The 11,934-nt window shown below is 39.7% G+C and overlaps 1 long non-coding RNA gene and 1 pseudogene across 1 annotated transcript; both read right to left on the bottom strand.

Annotated features, from left to right (window-relative positions):
• Window positions 1–1,704: 1,704 nt before the first annotated feature.
• LOC127128802 (pyrophosphate-energized vacuolar membrane proton pump 1-like) lies at window positions 1,705–4,277 on the bottom strand (annotated as a pseudogene).
• A 104-nt stretch (window positions 4,278–4,381) lies between these two features.
• On the bottom strand, window positions 4,382–5,326 carry LOC127132056 (uncharacterized). Its single transcript, XR_007806546.1, has 3 exons — window positions 5,197–5,326; window positions 4,632–4,754; window positions 4,382–4,541 (listed from the first exon to the last, which is right to left on the bottom strand). It is a non-coding gene; the product is annotated as an uncharacterized LOC127132056 (long non-coding RNA).
• Between the last annotated feature and the right edge of the window lie 6,608 nt (window positions 5,327–11,934).

Below are 11,934 nucleotides of genomic sequence, written 5' to 3'. Positions count from 1 at the left end.
TGTCATTAATTGTTTTATTTTATTTGAAGTGATTATTGAGAGATGATCATGGTATGGGACATGGATCATATTATGAAATACATGAGTATTCTTTATTTTCCGCTGCAAACGCATATTGCTTGAATATTCATGATGAGTGAAATGTGTTATTTTGAATGACCAGGTGTATTATTGGTTTTTGAAAGTTTTAAGTTTCGAAAACGTCGATGTGACGCCCTTTTCTTTATATGCGTGCTTATTTACTCTGATTATATGCTAAATAATTTGGGGTAGAAAAAGGGGTGTTACAGCAAGTGCCTTCTGTCCTAAGGCCAACCCTTGCATGACGTTTATCAGCTCACCCATTTTCTCCTTCAACTCGGGAATATCTATGTTGGGTAGATCCATCAGCCTGGATGTGTTGCGTCTGGTAGGATATCTGCGTGGACGTGCTACGTGCAAGGGAATGATTCTACGTGCGCGAGTAATGATTCCTGAAACAATCAAGCACGTTAGAAACTGACACCTGCAAAATAGAAGACAGGTTATTATAATTCATGCATGAATGCAATGTCTATCCATATGAGGAACACTCTGTCTTTCGATCCTGGTTTCATCGAGACAAATAATAATTTGCCGACAACATTCTGACATAAATCATCTGATTTTGCCATACACAACAGAGATATATGATTTAGCAAAGATATCACCAAACCATGTGTGTGCTATGTGAGTGCAGACAGAAAAGCAAATAAAGCTTGAAGATCAATCACTGAATGATAATCACTGTATATCAAAAGCGCACTGCACGTGAAAGAGTCATACATCAGGCTGATGCAAATCAAATACAATTCTCCAGAATCAGAAAGAAAATACAAGCAAGTGAATTCCGTCAACAGGCCTGACGGTAATCCACACATGATAATAAAAGTCTACACCAAAGAAGGTCCCACAGCGGGCTCTGCATCATCAACCATCTTGGTAAACTTCACGGCGAACCTGAGCACAGTATTCTCCTGCTGCAATCTTCCTATCTCCTTCTGGTGAATCTTCATCTGTCTGAAGTAATGATCCCTCTCAGCAAGATAGTGATCTCTCTCAACAATAGTCTTCGCTTTCTCAGCTTCCCATTCTGTGGCAAGGAATTTGGCTTGGGCATCTCTCTGATTCTTCACAAGGATTTGTCTCCTCTTCTCATCTTCAATATCCCTCAAAGCTCTAGCTAACTTCACTACTAGAAAAACTGTTATTAGCGTCGGCCATTTACAGACGCTAACGGTGAAAAAACAGACACTAATATGTGGTTAGCGTCGGTTTAGCGTCGGTGTCGGGCCTTGAATAAAAGTTGCGAAGCTACTGTGTAACGTCGGCTAAAGATACACCGAGGCTACGTAGCCTCGGGGAGACGGAGACTAAAGCGGACACTAATTGAACCGACGCTATGTTGTTTCAAAACCATGAAAAGTCAATATTATGTTTAGCGTTGGCCTGTCCGACTCTAAAGTCAACAAAAAAAGTCAACAGATAGCGTCCGTGTCACCGACCCTAAAGTCAACATAGAAAAGTCTATAATAATATTTAGCCTTGCATACACCGACTCTAAAGTCAACAAAAAAGGACAATAACGGGTTGCAACATGACAACCTCACTCAAACAAATTTTTTCAATCCACAATATCATATTTATGGTAAAACATTTGGAAACAATTTTAAATATTCGTGAAAGTAACTACAAAAGTTCTACCCACATTAACTTTCAAAAAACATACACAAAAAGTAATCACATCCGAGATTAATTCGTTCTACTAAAAGTACAAGATCAATCTTCATCTAATGATTGATCATCCAAATCGTCATCATAATGATGAGAATGTGATACAAAAGTTGAAGTGTCAAATTTCTTCATCATAAATTCCTTCCAAGCATTCATCTCCCTCTCCATCCTTTGTGCTGTCTCGGTAGCAGCTTTTGCAGCCTCGGTAGCAGCTCGCATTGCTTCGTGAAGTTGCTTTTGAATGTGAAGGTGTGCCTAAATTGATTAAAGACGTGGGATGTTCCTTACAAAATAAACCAATTGAAGAATGGAAAGTGTCGTTAGATAATCTTAAACATTAGTTAATATATATTTATCCATATAAAGTGACAATGCATTAGTTAATATATACAGTAATTATAAAAGTACAGGCTCACTTTATCATAAAAGTACAGTAATTATATACATTAGTTAATATATATCTATCCATATAAAAGCAGCAATAACAGCACAGCAGGAATTTCATTTTCAACAGAACTTTCCTTTTCAAACTGATAGCAGGAATTTCAAACTGATATCAAACAGCACAGCAGGAATTTCATTTTCAACAGAACTTTCCTTTTCAAACTGATAGCAGTCCTGACTGTAGAATTACAGCTTTCTATGGTCACTCTAAGCATGTTGATAAACATAGGACTTGTGCTATTATATCTAACTTACATTAGACTATAAAAATGGATAACTAGATCCTTTTTGGAGAGTTTAATTTGATTAAGTCTGCTTCTGAAAAATAAAGGGGTAAACATATATATTTTAAAACTACTAATATGTTTAACGATACTATAATTAATATCAACCTCCAAATAAGGTGGAGTCAGAGAGCTAAAAGCTCTTGGTTGATGGAAGGAGATAGAAACTCCAAATACTTCTATCAAAAATAGTATCATACAGCTCAATCTATTTAGTAAAATAGTATTTTACCTCGATGTACTTCTTGGCATTATCCCAAGCACCGCCAGTGTTGGATGCAGAGATGGCAATCTGTAATCAACACAACAACCACATTGCATCATGAATTAATATTGATTGTATTACAAGCAGCAGACAGTGGGTACCAAACATTAATTACCTGTACACCAGAAACCAATGATCCGGCAAGGACACCAGAAAGTGTTTCAACACCAAAAAAGATCCCAACAATAAGGGGTGTTAGCATAACAAGGGCACCAGGTGGGATCATTTCTTTGATGGAAGCGTCGGTGGAGATTGTCACACATGTGGCATAGTCAGGTTTCGCAGTTCCCTCCATCAATCCAGGAATCGTGTTGAATTGCCTGCGAACTTCCTCAACCATCTTCAATGCTGCACTTCCGACACTCTTCATGGTCATGGCAAAAACCAGTAAGGGAGCATGGCGCCCACAATCAGACCGATGAAAACCTTGGGAGTCAGGACATCGACGGTTGTAACACCAGCACGGCTCACAAAGGCACCAAAAAGGGCCAAAGACACAAGGGCGGCAGAACCAATAGCAAACCCCTACAACATAGTTACAACATACATCAAGAACTTAACTAGAATAATAGAATATATTGAACTAGGTGAAAAGAAAAGAAAAAAAAAGAGGAAAACTGAACCTTTCCAATGGCAGCAGTTGTGTTTCCTGCAGCATCAAGAGCATCGGTTCTCTCACGAATTCTGTGACTCATTCCAGCCATCTCAGCAATACCTCCGGCATTGTCACTGATTGGACCATATGCATCGATGGCTAATCCGGTTGCTATAGTACTCAACATTCCAAGTGCATCAACAGCAACACCATACATAGCAGCAAAACTGAAACTTACAAAAATACTAATTGCAATGGCAAAAATTGGAATGATAACAGACTTGTATCCCAAGGCAAGACCAAAGATAACATTGGTAGCAGCACCAGTCCTGCAGGAATCAGCAACATCTTGCACAGGGCTGCAAAATTCAGAAAGAAAATGTAACTCCTGTTAATATTTAATCAATTAGATGAATGAAGATGAAAATGCAAAATATGATTCAGAATTGCTTTTACCTGTATGCATTGCTGGTATAGTATTCAGTAACAAATCCAATGATAAGCCCTGCCCAAAGACCAACAGAAACACACAAGAATAGCTGCCTGCAAAGCCAAAATCAATCCAGTAAGTACTAAGACTGTTCAAAATTTATGATTCAAATCATTATTTCGTAAATAGACTGAAACCCTAACAATAAGTGTTATGAAACTAACCAGTTCTTGACAACTTTCTGCTCTCCAAAATTGAAGATGGTGAAGGTAGATGGGAGTGCTATCCAACTAACAATTGCAATTCCAACAGTCATCAGTACTGTTGAAATAACAAGCTGTTTTTTCAATGCTGGCTCAATTTCCTTTACAAGTTTGATCTCAAAAAAGTCGGTTGCAAACAAACATATATTAGACAAAAATGAATGGCTGATAAGTTCCTAATGGGTATTAGGAGAAAATCAGATAACTTCCTAATGGGTATTAGGAGAGAATAGAATACATGCATTCCAAGGGATTTTTATTTTATTTTCAGTGGTTCAAAAATTAAACATGACGATATACACCATTCACAATTAACAGCCGATTTCTTGATACATACCTCTACGTATCCATCTCCAAAGTTGATGCCATTTCCAAAATAGGTGCGAGAGATATGACGGTTAAGGGATGCTGAGTTGAACTGTGTCAATACAAATACTTTGTTGATGCCGCTGTTGATGCAGTTGCTCATTGGAATGTCTATAAGCCTGTAGCATCCACCAACAGGAACCTGAAAAATGTAAACAATACTATGTATCATTATCGAATGAAACAATTCTCGAATTTTGAGTCAACAAAAACAATGGTTTGGTTAACTCACAGCTGGTGTAGCAGCTCGTTTGGTAAGAGGAAAAAGTTGAACACCAGAACCTCCTCCCAGTATGATGGAAACAACATTTTTAGGGTTGGCTTTTCTTCTCAAAAAAGACGGAACTTGAAATGTCTGAAGTTGTCACACATAAATACGAATCCAAGAATCATTTACCAAATAATGACATAAAATTTAGCTGCAGAATCTAAGGACCTAAGCCTTGAGTGTCATATTGATCAATACCATAACATTTGGATCACCCAAAATTGATTTTAACATGTTCGGTTGCTCTCATGTAGAACTGATTTTTCTTTCTATAACATACTGTAAAACATACTGTAAATCACTGTAAAACATACTGTAAATCATGTAGAACTGATTTTTCTTTCTTAACACAACTCAACTCACTTTTGCAACAATTTATCTAAAACATACTGTAAATCACTTTTAGCCAGAATTACTTTTACAGAATCAATTCAATCAAAATCAATTTTCTTCACGGCAGAACCAAATACACAAACGAACTTTAAACTAAATTTGATTAATTCAAATTAGTGGAAACATACAAACATACCCGTAACCAAAACACAGAGACAAAAGGTTGAATAAACTATTTCTTCAACTGTATTCCATAGCATTTGAGAACGTCTGTACATAAAAATTCATGGATAGTAAATTGAATATGGAATCAAATCATGTATATACCGAGAAATAAAAATTAAAAAGGGAATAAGCATGTAGTCCGTTATGTGAGGAATTGAATTGGAACCTGGAGTAATCATAGAGGGGGATGAAGAATATGAATCAGAATCGGAAGACTAGCGATGATGCTTGCGACGTCGTTTGGTGTGGGAGTGAGACTTGGTTTTTTTTGGTTCTTAACGGAGTCCTTGTCGCGGTCTCGGCGATTACGGTGGTGATGCCTGTGACGGTAAGAGGAAGAATCGGAAGAGAGAGAGGAAGAATCAGATTAGGGTTTTCGTTTTGTGAAATGAAATGGAGGGAGAGTGAAAAATGACGAGGGAAAAGGAAAGAGGGAAATAAGCTGATTTTTGGTACGAAATAGAAAATTCCATAGAGTCCGCCAAGCGGACTCTAATTAATAAATAAAATACTTAAACCTTAAATATATATATATATATATATATATATATTATAGATAAATCAATGGAAATTGTATATGTTATAAGAATAGAGTCGGCTCAGCGGACTCTAAGTAAATAAATACTAATTAAAAAATAATGCTACTAGATAGAGTCGGTCTCACCGACTCTAAATAAATTAATCAAACATTCTTCAAATATAAAATAACAAGTAGTGTCGGTTTTGCCGACACTGATAAAAAAAATAACTTGTCTTACAAGTGTACCTAGATAGAGTCCGTTAGTGTAGGCTTAGCCGACACTAATAGTGTCCGTGTCGGTGGCCGACTCTAAACTAGGAGGCTAAAATGACTTATTCTAGTAGTGCTTCTCCTTGGCAATGTCATGCTCCCTTGTAGATGACTCCAACGTTTAGATGATCTTGCGGTAATAAGCGGTGTCTATGTCAAAGCGCTTCACCTCCAAAGCATGTCTCTTATCCTGGTCTTCTATCTTCCCTTTGATTTCCTGATTAGCCATTTGAATCCTAGCAACACTCATCTCCAACTCAGTCTTCTCTACCTGCAGCTGATCTCTGGCTTTCTTCATCTCAAGGAACTCTTCCATGCTGACAGAAGAATGTGGCCCATCAATCAAAGGACACCAAGGATCACCTCCAAGAAATGGTAAATGTGTGAGCTCAATCCTCTTCCTAAGACAATCATCAAATGGAGGAAAAGACCTGCTATTAACCTTACCAAAAGGAACCTTGCCCTTCCTCTGAATGTTACGCCATGCCCCGGATACTTGCCTCAACTATGACAGATTACCCTCAGCTGGGAAGTAGAAAGACTCCTGAATCTCACATTCGAGAGGAGGAACCTCCATAGCAAATCCCATTTGCCTCCTAAGAAGCATCGGGTTGTAATTAATGCAACCTTGAACTCCTATAAGAGGCACATTGGGAAAGCTCCCACAACTGTAAATGAAATTTCGCCCAGCCATACCATTGTGAGTCCAAGCTATGTCCTTAGCTCGCAAACCTATCAACTTGGTCGCCCAATTAACCGTAGGATCAAGAGAAACAAAAGCACCTCTAGAAGGTAGATATCCCATGAACCACTTGTGCAACAGTTGTGCACAACATCTGATCAATCCCCCTCGCCTCTTCTCGTTCCGATTATGGACCGAGTAATACACATCCCCAACCAAAGTAGGAACAGGATTCCTCTGCATAAACACCCGGATGGAATTAATGTCCACAAAGTTCTTCTGATTAGGGAACAAGATGATCCCATAGATGCTCACAGCAATCAAAGCACAAATGGTCTGCCAATTACCCACAACAGCATGCTCCTTGGCTTTAGCCTCCAAGAAACTCAGATGGAAACCGGGCAACTTTCCCTTCTCCTTCAAACCCCCCTTGGTCACCTCTGGGCTCAAATAAAGAGCACGAGAAATCTCAGCAACATCAAATTCATCCTTAGTGACATAGAACGGAATCTGGTCTCTGATCGGAATACCCAGGATGCTGGCATAGTCCTCCATCAAAGGTCCCAACAAGTAATCCGGGAAAACGAAGCACCTCAAGCCCGGGTCATAAAACTGGAGAAAAGTGTGGATGGCACTCTTATCTGTATCAGTAAGCCTGAAAACCACCTTTAGAATACCACCATAATCCTCACGGAACATCCCCACATGGTCAGGTGTAATTAATGTTATCATATCCTTCAACACATCAATCTCTGGATTAAAGAAACTATAGACGACGTCATCTTTCAAGCCAGGCCTCATGTCTGAAACAAAGAAGTTCCTCAACCAGGATCTCAATCAAGAATGTCCCCTGCATATGGATAAACATGAGTTAGATGCAGATAAATGAAAAATGTGAATGATGTTGATGTATGAATGCAATGCACTGTGCCATCCCCCAAGTCATCTGAACATCCACTGCACTGAGCTACGGTCTCTGAACTGATCACAACCATCTGAGGAACTGAGTAACCATAGATCCAACTCGGGGAGTTCCGAAATAAACGGAACCGAAGGATATATCACCATCATCACTGGAGAACCCCTAATCTGATAGCAACACAATCATCTGTACCAACCCAGGGAATCCTAAAATAAACGGATCCCCACTGACAAATACCACGGACAGAACTCCGGCGTCTCAGAAATAAATCCATAAATCCGACTTATAAATAAGACTCTGATCAATAACTGAACCATTAGTCACCATCAAAGTCACCATCAGAACATGCATCTGTAAGAATCAACCCTCCCCTCACAGGTGAATTCTAATCAGGTCATCCTAAGGCGGATAATGGTCTCGACAATCGGACAAGATACTCAACGGGTTTGCCCTTTCGGGTGTGCCGCTGCAGCTCTCATAAGATCGTCTAAACCAGAGATCCGGAAAAGATCGGTCACCGAAGTCAACAACCCTAAAGAGATAACCCAACCAACGTGGAATACTCCACCCGGAAGAGCTCACTCAAAAGAACCTCGTCCGGCTTGTGGTATGTCACGTCTCAACAACATGCTGATCCAACATGTGAGGCAACGTGAGACCACGCTAATCCTAGGTGTATACTCGGGCCTCGGTTTTAGCCCCACTCAAAACACCCACCCTAAATCAGAGGAACCAAACCTGTACAGAATCGAGCACAATGAAAATATGATGCATGCAAACATTTATGCAAATATATACACAACATAATAATCATAAATGCAATAAACAAAGCAGCACAAGCAACCAAAACTATCCTAGAGAGCGCTATGAGTGACTCGCTTAGGGAAGATGGACCAGCAATAGGTCAACTTCTAATGTCCCCAGCAGAGTCGCCAGCTGTCGCATCCGCGAAAAACAACCGGCGGGAAAAACAAACAAACAGAGTCGCCACCGTCGGTTATTTATCCCAAAAGAGGGAAAGGAAACGCTCGAAGTAAACCTGGAAAGGAAATGGTCTTACGACCGGAGATTGCAAGGATTGGGAGTCAGTTACGCAAGGGGAAGGTATTAGCACCCCTCACGTCCGTCGTACTCGACGGGATCCACGCTCAAAAGAATAGAATAAGGTTGCTGAATAACTGCTCAAAAACAATGCACACACACTGGAATAATAACACAGATGGAAGAAGACGGAAGCGGACTCGGCAGGATGTCGCATCCTGGGCCTACGTAGTTTGTCAGAAACAAACATCAGAGTCGACGTAGTTCGGGGAAATGGGGAACGGGCTCGCTAGGATATCGCATCCTATGCCTACGTATCTCATCTAGAATGAGAATCAGAGCTACCGTAGTTCGGCTAACGCATGCCGAAACAAAACACACGCACAGACGCTGAGACGTCAAAGCAAACACACAAATGGAAACAGACTGCCAATGGCTGGTCTTACGTCCGACTCCGAACAAAAGAAACACAAAACAGGAAACCGAATGCCAATCGCTGGACATACATCAGACTCCAAACAAAGAAACACTAACAGGAAACCGAATGCAAATCGCTGGACTTACATCAGACTCCAAACACACCACAAATAGGAAACTGAATGTCAATCGCTGGGCTTACATCGGACTCCTAACACACACAAAAAGATTATCAAACAGACAAACTAATAGGGAGTCTGGAACTCGAGCCTAATAGTTGTCTAGCAAACACACACAAAAAAAGAAAAGGTTGCCCGGAGAGATCTCGCACGATCTCCTGCCTACGTACCTCATCTGGTATGAGGATCAGGGCGACGTAGTTCCCCTTAACAGGGGAGAAAATTTCTCCTAACCAGAGACTGGGAAATAACCAACTAAAAGGGAGACTGACTCGAGCCTAATAGTTGTCATGCAATCCACAATGGTCCTAGGTGGAGGTATCTAAGCAGATCCTAACTCGCACAGGAAGCAAGTTGAAACAGCAAATAAGCAATCACAAGAGAGCAAGCACACACACTATATGCAAACAAGTGGCTCATACAAGGCTGGGCTTTAGTCAAGGGGTCAAATCAACCTCGACAAACAAGCCAACTGGAAGGGGTGTTTTGAGCTCTTAACCCTAACATCGAGAGTTAGGGTAAAGCAGATGAAATGGGAAATGAGGATCAAACCTCATAGCTCTTATCCCTGGCCTGGGAGAGCTTGAAACAATGAAAGTGTGGGAGTTCAGAATGAGGAACTCTACTCCACAATGACTGACTCTATATACAATGATCTTGGGTGTTTATTCAAATGCATCAGCACGTAGTGCGAGCAAGATGAAAGACTCAACTGAATAGCAGGGGATGGATTGCACATCCCTTCTATCTGCCAATGCCTCTTCACTTAGGAGGTCTTTATATGTACAAGGCACAAAGATAAACAAGCACAAGCATTGCCTCATAAGGAGGGCTTCAGACAGGTGTCTGCCAACATAACATGATAGGTCTTCTAGACTACATGGAGAATAGGAAGTTACCTAGGTGGTATGCCAACCACAAGCAAAGCAAAGCAACTCAAATAATGAGTTAAAGCGGCTAAAGTACCTGGGTAAACAACCAAACAATCAGTATAGTATTCAGACAAAACAATCAGAAAGTCCAACAGTGAGACAACCAATCATCAGACAACATCAATGCAAGGCATGGGATGTAAGCAAACTAAATTAATTCATCATCCACAAGACCTACAAAACAGCAAGGTTAGTCAACCAAAATAACTTGTATCTCAAGTGATGAGATCATATCAACCAATGTGGCTAATTGCTTGAAACCTGAAACACAAAGTCCAGAGGATGAGAACAAACCACTAGCTCAAAGGCTAGGGTCAAAGGTGGGGCAAAAAGTCAAAACAGAACTTGATATTCAACATGAAGCAACTACATTCACTCAAGAACATGTCCTAAAACGGACCAAATCAAAATCATTAAGCAAAGTCATGTAGTGAGCAAGAGAAGGCAAAGGCAATTTCAAAGCATTCAAATGATCATCAAGAATCAAAATTCCATATGAAAACAGAAATGAATCAAATAATTCTGGAAATTTTTATGAGCATACAACATGTCCAAAACAATCATCATGCCAAAAATCATAAACAGAGGAGCTCATTTGATATGGATATGAAAATGCACAAGTTGAACACCCAATTGTGTGACACAAATTGTCACACCTAAAGTACATGTGTCCCAAACAGTGAAGAGAATAGCAAAAAATGCCAAATAAAATCACACAAATCCATCAACATGTTAAGAATCATCATGAAAAATTTCAAGGCAATTGGAGCAATATTGAGCATTTCATGATAGAAAGAATGAGGCAATGTCACAAATGCACACATGTTCACATGATCAACCACAATTCAAATTCCAGAAATGATAAAATCCTAAAATCAACACCAAATCATTCTAGACATTCCAAGGATCATGTAGCAAACAACCTGGAATTAATTGGATTATTTTTCAATTTTTTATGAATTTTCAAAGTTGGATAAAAAATATGAAATAAAATGAAATATGTATATGAAATTATGGAGGGAAGAGCAAAATATGAAGCGAAATTTGAAAATATGTCTCCAGGCGGAATCGAACTGGGAGCGCGCTGGGACCTGAAACGGCGTCGTTTTGACGCTTAGCCCTAGTACAAAACCAGGGGCGGCGAACACTGTACACGCACGGCTGGCCAAGGCGGAAACAGCCGTCTTCTTCGCGAAGACGGCGGAGTGAACAGTGATCCTAAAAAAAAATCCAGATTTCGAAAATGATTACACCATTGGACTCGTCTTGGCATGTAGATTACAAATCTAATAATATTTTGGTCCAAATCATCATGAATTTCCAGAATCGATCAAGGACATTTTTGAACACCAAGCTTTAAACACATATATCTCACTCAATAATTATCCGTTTTTTATGAAATTTAGATCAGAATTTTCAGTGTGGAAAGATCTACAATAATATGCACATAAAATCATGAATTAAGAGGTTCGAATTTTTGACCTCTTGAAGCTCCAACAATGGCAGTAGCAGATTCAAGGCTTGGCAAGCATCCAAATCTCTTCTTGTATCACTGTTATGAGGCTTGAAGTTGAAATTGAGGCTTGGCACAACTTAAATCTTGCTCAAATAACCATTTCCATCTTCATCTTCATGAACTTGATATGCTTGATTTTTACACGAATCCTTCAAAACAAAGCTTGATCTACACCAAATCCATATCACAGAACAAGAATATGCAAGAAAAAAGCAAGGTTATGTGGAAGA

This window comes from Lathyrus oleraceus, chromosome 3 (genome assembly GCF_024323335.1).
Source record: "Lathyrus oleraceus cultivar Zhongwan6 chromosome 3, CAAS_Psat_ZW6_1.0, whole genome shotgun sequence".
Taxonomy (NCBI): domain Eukaryota; kingdom Viridiplantae; phylum Streptophyta; class Magnoliopsida; order Fabales; family Fabaceae; genus Lathyrus; species Lathyrus oleraceus.
Note: the sequence above shows the minus strand (reverse complement) of the source record. Positions and strands in the feature narration are given on the sequence as shown.